Source organism: Triticum dicoccoides, chromosome 3B (genome assembly GCF_002162155.2).
Source record: "Triticum dicoccoides isolate Atlit2015 ecotype Zavitan chromosome 3B, WEW_v2.0, whole genome shotgun sequence".
In the NCBI taxonomy this organism is placed as follows: domain Eukaryota; kingdom Viridiplantae; phylum Streptophyta; class Magnoliopsida; order Poales; family Poaceae; genus Triticum; species Triticum dicoccoides.
This window is the reverse complement of record NC_041385.1, coordinates 411125678-411136867: the sequence shown is the minus strand read 5'-3', so window position 1 is coordinate 411136867 and position 11190 is coordinate 411125678.

The window sequence follows — 11190 nt, the reverse complement described above, 5'->3', positions numbered from 1 at the left end:
TTAATGAGTTAGTTGCCGGATGATGCATTACAGAACGAGTAAAGAGACTTGGCGGTAACGAGATTGAACTAGGTATGAAGATACCGACGATCAAATCTCGGGCAAGTAACATACCAATGACAAAGGGAATAACGTATGTTCTCATAATGGTTCGACCGATAAAGATCTTTGTAGAATATGTGGGAGCCAATATGAGCATCCAGGTTCCGCTATTGGTTCGACGGATATAGTTCTCGAACCCGTAGGGTCCGCATGCTTAACATTTGATGATGATTTTGTGTTATATGAGTTATGTGATTTGGTGAATGAATGTTGTTTGGAGTCTCGGATGAGATCATTGACATGACGGGGAGTCTCGAAATGGTCGATTTGTAAAGATTAATATATAGGATGATAGTATTCAGACACCGGAAGTGTTCCGGGTAGTATTGGGTATTTATCGGACTACCGGGGGGGTTACCGGACCCCCCCCCCTGGAGGAAAAATGAGCCAAATGGGCCATATGAGGGGAGCACACAAGCCCACAAGGGGTGGCGCCCACCCTTATGGTAGGAGGCCAAATAGGAGAAGGAAGAGGGGGTTCGCCCCCCCCCCCTTCCTTCCTCATTCCCTCTTCCCTTTTCCCCCTTCTAGTAAAAGGAAATGGGGGGGGGGAATTGGACTAGGGGACCAAGTAGGATTCCTCCTACTTGGGCGCCCCAAGGCTGCCTCTATCCCCCTCCCACCTATATATACGTGGGGAGGGGTGCTTAGAACACACACCAACGATTGTTAGCCATGTGCGGCGCCCCCCTCCACAGATTACACCCTCGGTCATATTCTCACGGTGCTTAGGCGAAGCCCTGCGCGGGTCACTGCACCATCACCATCACCACACCATCGTGTTGAGGAACTCATCTAATTCCTCAACATTTGCTAGATCAAGAGTTCGAGGGACGTCATCGATCCGAACGTGTGCAGAACTCGGAGGTGTCGTACGTTTGGTGCTTGATCGGTCGAAACGAGAAGAAGTTCGACTATATCAACCGCGTTGTCAAATGCTTCCGCTTTCGGTCTACAAGGGTACATAGACACACTCTCCTCCTCTTGTTTCTATGCATCTCCTAGATAGATCTTGCGTGAGCGTAGGAATTTTTTTTGAAATTGCATGCTATGTTTCCCAACAGTGGCATCCAAGACAGGCCTATGCGTAGATGATATGCATGAGTACAACACAAAGAGTTGTGGGCGGTGATCATCATACTACTTACCACCAATGTCTTATTTGATTCGACGGTATTGTTGGATGAATCGGCCTGGACCAACCTTACATGACCATGTTCATGAGACCGGTTCCATCGACAGACATACAACTAGTTTTGCATAAAGGTGGCTGGAGGGTGTCTGTTTCTCCAACTTTAGTTGAATCGAATTTGACTGCGGTCGGTCCTTGTTGAAGGTTAAAACAGCAAACTTGGTAAATCACCTTTGTGGTTTTGTGCCGTGGGTAAGAACGGTTCTTGCTAGAAGCCCGTAGTAGCCATGTAAAACTTGCAACAACAAAGTAGAGGACGTCTAACTTGTTTTTGCAGGGCATGCTTGTGATATGATATGGTCGAGACATGATGTGATATACGTTGTTGTATGAGATGATTATGTTTTGTAGAAGTTATCGGCAACTGGCAGGAGCCTTATGGTTGTAGCTTTATTGTATGAAATGCAAACGCCATGTAATTGCTTTACTTTATCACTAAGCGGTAGTGATAGTTGTAGAAGCAATAGTTGGCGAGACGACCACGACGCTACGATGGAGATCAAGGTGTCAAGCCGGTGACGATGGAGATCATGATGATGTTGGGTAACATAGTAATTTCAAAAAAAAAATCCTACGCACACGCAAGGATCATGGTGATGCATAGCAACGAGAGGGGAGAGTGTTGTCCACGTACCTTCATAGACCAAAAGCGGAAGCGTTAGAACAACGCAGTTGATGTAGTCGTACGTCTTGACGATCCGACCGATCCCAGTACCGAACGTACGGCACCTCCGAGTTCAGCACACGTTCAGCTTGATGACGATCCCCGGACTCCGATCCAGCAGGGTGTTGGGGATGAGTTACGTCAGCACGACGATGTGGTGACGATGATGATGTTCTACCGACGCAGGGTTTCGCCTAAGCACCGCAACGATATGACCGAGGTGGAATATGGTGGAGGGGGGCACCGCACACGGCTAAGGAACGATCACAAAGATCAACTTCTGTGTCATGGGGTGCCCCCCTGCCCCCGTATATAAAGAAGGGAGGGGGGAGGTGTGGCCGGCCCCTAGGGGTGCGCCTGGAGGAGTCCTACTCCCACCAGGAGTAGGACTCCCCCCTCTTGCCTTGTTGAAGAAGGAAGGGGGAAGGGGGAAAGAGGAAAGGAGGTGCCCCCCCTTCCTTGTCATATTCGGACTAGGGGGGAGGGGGCGCGCGGCCTGCCCTCGCCGGCTCTCCTCTTCTCCCTTAGGGCCCATGTAGGCCCAATAACCCCCGGGGGGTTCCGGTAACCCCCCAGTACTCCGGTAAAATCCTGATTTCACCCAGAACGATTCCGATATCCAAATATAGGCTTCCAATATATCAATCTTTATGTCTCGACCATTTAGAGACTCCTCGTCATGTCCGTGATCACATCCGGGAGTCCGAACAACCTTCGGTACATCAAAACTTATAAACTCATAATAAAACTATCATCGTAACGTTAAGTGTGCGGACCCTACGGGTTCGAGAGCTATGTAGACATGACCTAGAACTGTTTCCGGTCAATAACCAATAGCGGAACCTGGATGCTCATATTGGCTCCTACATATTCTACGAAGATCTTTATCGGTCAAACCGCCTAACAACATACGTTGTTCCCTTTGTCATCGGTATGTTACTTGCCCGAGATTCGATCGCCGATATCCAATACCTAGTTCAATCTCGTTACCGACAAGTCTCTTTACTCGTTACGTAATGCATCATCTAGAAACCAACTCATTGGCCACATTGCTTGCAAGGCTTATAGTGATGTGCATTACCGAGAGGGCCCAGAGATACCTCTCCGACAATCGGAGTGACAAAACCTAATCTCGAAATACGCCAACTCAACATGTACCATTGGAGACACCTGTAGAGCTCCTTTATAATCACCCAGTTACGTTGTGACGTTTGGTAGAACACAAAGTGTTCCTCCGATAAACGGGAGTTGCATAATCTCATAGTTGTAGGAACTTTGTATAAGTCATGAAGAACTGCACCAACTTACAGCTCCACTGTTTAATAAAAACATGTATCCGGTTTGCGATTTAGAATCGTTCGGATCAGTGTCAAATCTTGCATCGACGTAACCATTTACGACTAGCTCTTTGTCACCTCCATGAACGAGAAACATATCCTTAGTCCTTTTCAGGTATTTCAGGATATTCTTGACCACTGTCCAGTGATCCACTCCTGGATTACTTTGGTACCTACCTGCCAAGCTTATTGCTAAGCATACGTCAGGTCTGGTACACAGCATTGCATACATGATAGAGCCTATGGCTGAAGCATAGGGAACATCTTTCATTTTCTCTCTATCTTCTGCTGTGGTCGGGCATTGAGTCTGACTCAACTTCAGACCTTGTAATACAGGCAAGAACCCTTTCTTTGCCTGATCCATTTTGAACTTTTTCAAAACTTTATCAAGGTATGTGCTTTGTGAAAGTCCAATTAAGCGTCTTGACCTATCTCTATAGATCATGATGCCCAATATGTAAGCAGCTTCACCGAGGTCTTTCATTGAAAAACTTTTATTCAAGTATCCCTTTATGCTATCCAGAAATTCTATATCATTTCCAATTAACAATATGTCATCTACATATAATATCAGAAATGCTACAGAGCTCCCACTCACTTTCTTGTAAATACAAGCTTCTCCAAAAGTCTGTATAAAACTATATGCTTTGATCACACTATCAAAGCGTTTATTCCAACTCTGAGATGCTTGCACCAGTCCATAAATTGAACGTTGGAGCTTGCACACTTTGTTAGCACCTTTTGGATCGACAAAACCTTCCGGTTGCATCATATACAACTCTTCTTCCAGAAATCCATTCAGGAATGCAGTTTTGACATCCATTTGCCAAATTTCATAATCATAAAATGCGGCAATTGCTAACATGATTCGGACAGACTTAAGCATCGCTACGGGTGAGAAAGTCTCATCGTAGTCAACTCCTTGAACTTGTCGAAAACCTTTTGCAACAAGTCGAGCTTTGTAGACAGTTACATTACCATCAGTGTCAGTCTTCTTCTTGAAAATCCATTTATTCTTGATGGCTTGCCGTTCATCGAGCAAGTCAACCAAAGTCCATACTTTGTTCTCATACATGGATCCCATCTCAGATTTCATGGCCTCAAGCCATTTCGCGGAATCTGGGCTCATCATCGCTTCCTCATAGTTCGTAGGTTCGCCATGGTCAAGTAACATGACTTCTTGAATAGGATTACTGTACCACTCTGGTGCGGATCTTACTCTGGTAGACCTATGAGGTTCAGTAGTTAGTTGATCTGAAGTTTCATGATCAATATCATTAGCTTCCTCACTGATTGGAGTAGTTGTCACAGGAACCGGTTCTTGTGATGAACTACTTTCCAACAAGGGAGCAGGTACAGTTACCTCATCAAGTTCTACTTTCCTCCCACTCACTTCTTTCGAGAGAAACTCCTTCTCTAGAAAGGATCCAAATTTAGCAACGAAAATCTTGCCTTCAGATCTGTGATAGAAGGTGTACCCAATAGTCTCGTTTGGGTATCCTATGAAGACACATTTCTCCGATTTGGGTTCGAGCTTATCTGGTTGAAGTTTCTTCACATAAGCATCGCAGCCCCAAACTTTAAGAAACGACAACTTTGGTTTCTTGCCAAACCACAGTTCATAAGGCGTCGTCTCAACGGTTTTTGATGGTGCCCTATTTAACGTGAATGCATCCATCTCTAAAGCATAACCCCAAAATGATAGCAGTAAATCAGTAAGAGACATCATAGATCGCACCATATCTAATAAAGTACGATTACGACATTCGGACACACCATTTCGTTGTGGTGTTCCGGGTGGCGTGAGTTGTGAAACTATTCCGCATTGTTTCAAATGTAGACCAAACTCGTAACTCAAATATTCTCCTCCACAATCAGATCGTAGAAATTTTATTTTCTTGTTACGACGATTTTCCACTTCACTCTGAAATTCTTTGAACTTTTCAAATGTTTCAGACTTGTGTTTCATCAAGTAGATATACCCACATCTGCTCAAATCATCTGTGAAGGTGAGAAAATAATGATACCCGCCGCGAGCTTCAATATTCATTGGACCACATACATTAGTATGTATGATTTCCAATAAATCAGTTGCTTGCTCCATAGTTCCGGAGAACGGCGTTTTAGTCATTTTGCCCATGAGGCACGGTTCGCAAGTACCAAGTGATTCATAATCAAGTGATTCCCGAAGTCCATCAGTATGGAGTTTCTTCATGCGCTTTACACCGATATGACCTAAACGGCAGTGCCACAAATAAGTTGCACTATCATTATCAACTCTACGTCTTTTGGCTTCAACATTATGAATATGTGTATCACTACTATCGAGATTCAATAAAAATAGACCACTCTTCAAGGGTGCATGACCATAAAAGATATTACTCATATAAATAGAACAACCATTATTCTCTGATTTAAATGAATAACCGTCTCGCATCAAACAAGATCCAGATATAATGTTCATGCTCAATGCTGGAACCAAATAACAATTATTTAGGTCTAAAACTAATCCCGATGGTAGATGTAAAGGTAGTGCGCCGACCGCGATCGCATCGACTTTGGAACCATTTCCCACGCGCATCGTCACCTCGTCCTTAGACAATATTCGCTTAATCCATAGTCCCTGTTTCGAGTTGCAAATATTAGCAACAGAACCAGTATCAAATACCCAGGTGCTACTGCAAGCATTAGTAAGGTATACATCAATAACATGTATATCACATATACCTTTGTTCACTTTGCCATCCTTCTTATGCGCCAAATACTTGGGGTAGTTCTGCTTCCAGTGTCCAGTCTGCTTGCAGTAGAAGCACTCAGTCTCAGGCTTAGGTCCAGACTTGGGTTTCTTCTCTTGAGCAGCAACTTGTTTGCTGTTCTTCTTGAAGTTCCCCTTCTTCTTCCCTTTGCCCTTTTTCTTGAAACCGGTGGTCTTATTGGCCATCAACACTTGATGCTCCTTCTTCATTTCTACCTCTGCAGCCTTTAGCATTGCGAAGAGCTCGGGAATAGTCTTGTCCATCCCTTGCATAGTATAGTTCATCACGAAGCTCTTGTAGCTTGGTGGCAGTGATTGAAGAATTTTGCCAGTGACACTATCATCAGGAAGATTAACTCCCAGTTGAATCAAGTGATTATTATACCCAGACATTTTGAGTATGTGTTCACTGACAGAACTATTCTCCTCCATCTTACAACTATAGAACTTATTGGAGACTTCATATCTCTCAATCCGGGCATTTGCTTGAAATATTAACTTCAACTCCTGGAACATCTCATATGCTCCATGACGTTCAAAACGTCGTTGAAGACCCGGTTCCAAGCCGTAAAGCATGGCACACTGAACTATCAAGTAGTCATCAACTTTGCTCTGCTAGACGTTCTTAACGTCGTCAGTTGCATTTGCAGCAGGCCTGGCACCCAGCGGTGCTTCCAGGACGTAATTCTTTTGTGCAGCAATGAGGATAATCCTCAGGTTACGGACCCAGTCCGTGTAATTTCTACCATCATCTTTCAACTTAGCTTTCTCAAGGAACACATTAAAATTCAACGGAACAACAACACGAGCCATCTATCTACAACAAACATAGACAAGAAAAATACTATCAGGTACTAAGTTCATGATAAATTTAAGTTCAATTAATCATATTACTTAAGAACTCCCACTTAGGCAGACATCTCTCTAGTCATCTAAGTGATCACGCGACCCAAATCAACTAAACCATGTCCGATCATCACGTGAGATGGAGTAGTTTCAATGGTGAACATCACTATGTTGATCATATCTACTATATGATTCACGTTCGACCTTTCGGTCTCCGTGTTTCGAGGCCATATCTGTATATGCTAGGCTCGTCAAGTTTAACCTGAGTATTCCACGTGTGCAACTGTTTTGCACCCGTTGTATTTGAACGTAGAGCCTATCACACCCGATCATCACATGGTGTCTCAACACAAAGAACTTTCGCAACGGTGCATACTCAGGGAGAACACCTCTTGATAATTTAGTGAGAGATCATCTTAAAATCCTACCGTCAATCAAAGCAAGATAAGATGCATAAAGGATAAACATCACATGCAATTAATATAAGTGATATGATATGGCCATCATCATCTTGTGCTTGTGATCTCCATCTCTGAAGCACCGTCGTGATCACCATCACCGGCGCGACACCTTGATCTCCATCGTAGCATCGTTTTTGTTAACGCCATCTATTGCTTCTATGACTATCGCTACCGCTTAGTGATAAAGTAAAGCAATTACAGGGTGTTTGCATTTCATACAATAAAGCGACAACCATATGGCTCCAGCCAGTTGCCGATAACTTTGGTTACATAACATGATCATCTCATACAATAAAATATAGCATCACGTCTTAACCATATCACATCACAACATGCCCTGCAAAAACAAGTTAGACGTCCTCTACTTTGTTGTTGCAAATTTTATGTGGCTGCTACGGGATGAGCAAGAACCGTTCTTGCATACGCATCAAAACCACAACGATAGTTCGTCAAGTTAGTGTTGTTTTAACCTTCGCAAGGACCGGGCGTAGCCACACTCGGTTCAACTAAAGTGAGAGAGATAGATACCCGCCAGTCACCTTTAAGCACGAGTGCTCGTAACGATGAAACCAGTCTCGTGTAAGCGTACACGTAATGTCGGTCCGACGTAGGGCTTCTCCTAAGTACCGCAACAATATGACCGAGGTGGAATATGGTGGAGGGGGGCACCGCACACGGCAAAGGAACGATCACGAAGATCAACTTCTGTGTCACGGGGTGCCCCCTACCCCCGTATATAAAGGAAGGAGGGGGGAGGTGTGGCCGGCCCCTAGGGGTGCGCCTGGAGGAGTCCTACTCCCACCGGGAGTAGGACTCCCCCCTCTTGCCTTGTTGAAGAAGGAAGGGGGAAGGGGGAAAGAGGAAAGGGGGGCGCCGCCCCCCCTTCCTTGTCCTATTCGGACTAGGGGGGGAGGGGGCGCGCGGCCTGCCATGGCCGGCCCTCCTCTTCTCCCTTAGGGCCCATGTAGGCCCAATAACCCCCGGGGAGGTTTCGGTAACCTCCTAGTACTCCGGTAAAATCCCGATTTCACCCAGAACAATTTCGATATCCAAATATAGGCTTCCAATATATCAATCTTTATGTCTCGACCATTTAGAGACTCCTCGTCATGTCCGTGATCACATCCGGGACTCCGAACAACCTTCGGTACATCAAACTTATAAACTCATAATAAAACTGTCATCGTAACGTTAAGCGTGCGGACCCTACGGGTTCGAGAACTATGTAGACATGACCTAGAACTGTTTCCGGTCAATAACCAATAGTGGAACCTAGATGCTCATATTGGCTCCTACATATTCTACGAAGATCTTTATCGGTCAAATCGCATAACAACATACGTTGTTCCCTTTGTCATCGGTATGTTACTTGCCCGAGATTCGATCGTCGGTATCCAATACCTAGTTCAATCTCGTTACCGACAAGTCTCTTTACTCGTTACGTAATGCATCATCCCGTAACCAACTCATTGGCCACATTGCTTGCAAGGCTTATAGTCACATGCATTACCGAGAGGGCCCAGAGATACCTCTCCGACAATCGGAGTGACAAAACCTAATCTCGAAATACGCTAACTCAACATGTACCATTGGAGACACCTGTAGAGCTCCTTTATAATCACCCAGTTATGTTGTGACGTTTGGTAGCACACAAAGTGTTCCTCCGGTAAACGTGAGTTGCATAATCTCATAGTTGTAGGAACTTTGTATAAGTCATGAAGAAAGCAAAAGCAACATACTAAACGATCAAATGCTAAGCTAACGGAATGGGTCAAGTCAATCACATAATTCTTCTAATTATGTGATCCCGTTAATCAAATGACAACACATGTCTATGGTTAGGAAACACAACCATCTTTGATTAATGAGCTAGTCAAGTAGAGGCATACTAGTGACGTTAAGTTTTTCTATGTATTCACACATGTATTATGTTTCCGGTTAATAAAATTCTAGCATGAATAATAAACATTTATCATGATATGAGGAAATAAATAATAAATTTATTATTTCCTCTAGGGCATATTTCCTTTAGATGATTCTTTGGAGATGGAGATCAAAAGCACAACATGATGATGGCCATATCATGTCACATATTTTGATTGCATGTGATATTTATCTTTTATGCATCTTATTTTTCTTAGTACGGCGGTAGCATTATAAGATGATCCCTTGACTAAAATTTCAAGGTATAAGTGTTCTCCCTGAGTATGCACCGTTGCGACAATTCTTTGTGCTGAGACACCACGTGATGATCGAGTGTGATAGGCTCTACATTCACATACAATGGGTGCAAGACAGTTTTGCACATGCAGAATACTCAGGTTAAACTTGACGAGTCTCGCATGTATAAACATGGCCTTAGAACACTGGAGACCGGAAGGCCATACGTAAATCATATAGTATATATGATCAACATAGAGATGTTCACCCTTGATGACTACTCCATCTCACGTGATGATTGGACATGGTTTAGTTGATTTGGATCACGTATCATTTAGATGACTTGAGGGAGGTCAATCTAAGTGGGAGTTCTTAAGTAATATGATTAATTGAACTTAATTTATCATGAACTTAGTCCTAATATTTTTTGCATATCTATGTTGTAGATCAATGGCCCGTGCTACCGTTCCCTTGAATTTTAATGCGTTCGTAGAGAAAGCTAAGTTGAAAGATGATGCTAGCAACTACATGGACTGGGTCCATAACTTGAGGATTATCCTCATTGCTGCACAGAAGAATTATGTCCTTGATGCACCGCTAGGTGAAAGGCCTGCTGCAGGAGCATATGCTGATGTTATGAACGTCTGGCAAGCTCAATCTGATGACTACTTGATAGTTCAGTGTGCCATGCTTTATGGCTTAGAATCGGGACTTCAAAGACATTTTGAACGTCATGGAGCATGAGATGTTCCAAGAGTTGAAGTTAAATGCCCGAGTTGAGAGATATGAAGTCTCCAACAAGTTCTATAGCTGCAAGATGGAGGAGAATAGTTCTGTCAGTGAACACATACTCAGAATATCTGGGTATCATAATCACTTGACTCAGCTGGGAGTTAATCTTCCAGATGATAGTGTTATTGATAGAGTTCTCCAATCAGTGCCACCAAGCTACAAAGGCTTCATGATGAACTATAATATGCAAGGGATGGAGAAGACTATTCCCGAGCTCTTCGCAATGCTCAAAGTTGCGGAGGTAGAAATCAAGAAGGAGGATCAAGTGTTGATGGTTAACAAGACCACTAGTTTCAAGAAAAAGGGCAAAGGAAAGAAAGGGAACTTCAACAAGAATGGCTAACAAGTTGCCACTCCCGGGAAGAAGCCCAAAGCTGGACCTAAGCCTGAAACTGAGTGCTTCTACTACAAAGGGAATGGTCATTGGAAGCGGAACTACCCCGAGTATTTGGCGGATAAGAAGGCTGGCAAAGTGAACAAAGGTATATTTGATATACATGTTATTGATGTGTACCTTACTAATGCTCGTAGTAGTGCCTGGGTATTTGATACCGGTTTGGTTGCTCATATTTTTAACTCGGAACAGGGACTATAGATTAAACAAAGATTGGCTAAGGATGAGGTGACGATGCGCGTCGGGAATGGTTCCAAGGTCGATGTGATCACCGTCGGCACGCTACCTCTACGTCTACCTTTGAGATTAGTTTTAGACCTGAATAATTGTTATTTGGTGCCAGTGTTGAGCATGAACATTACATCTGGATCTTGTTTAGTGTGAGACGGTTATTCATTTAAATCAGAGAATAATGGTTGTTCTATTTATATTAGTAATATCTTTTATGGTCATGCACCATTGAAGAGTGGTCTATTTCTGATGAATC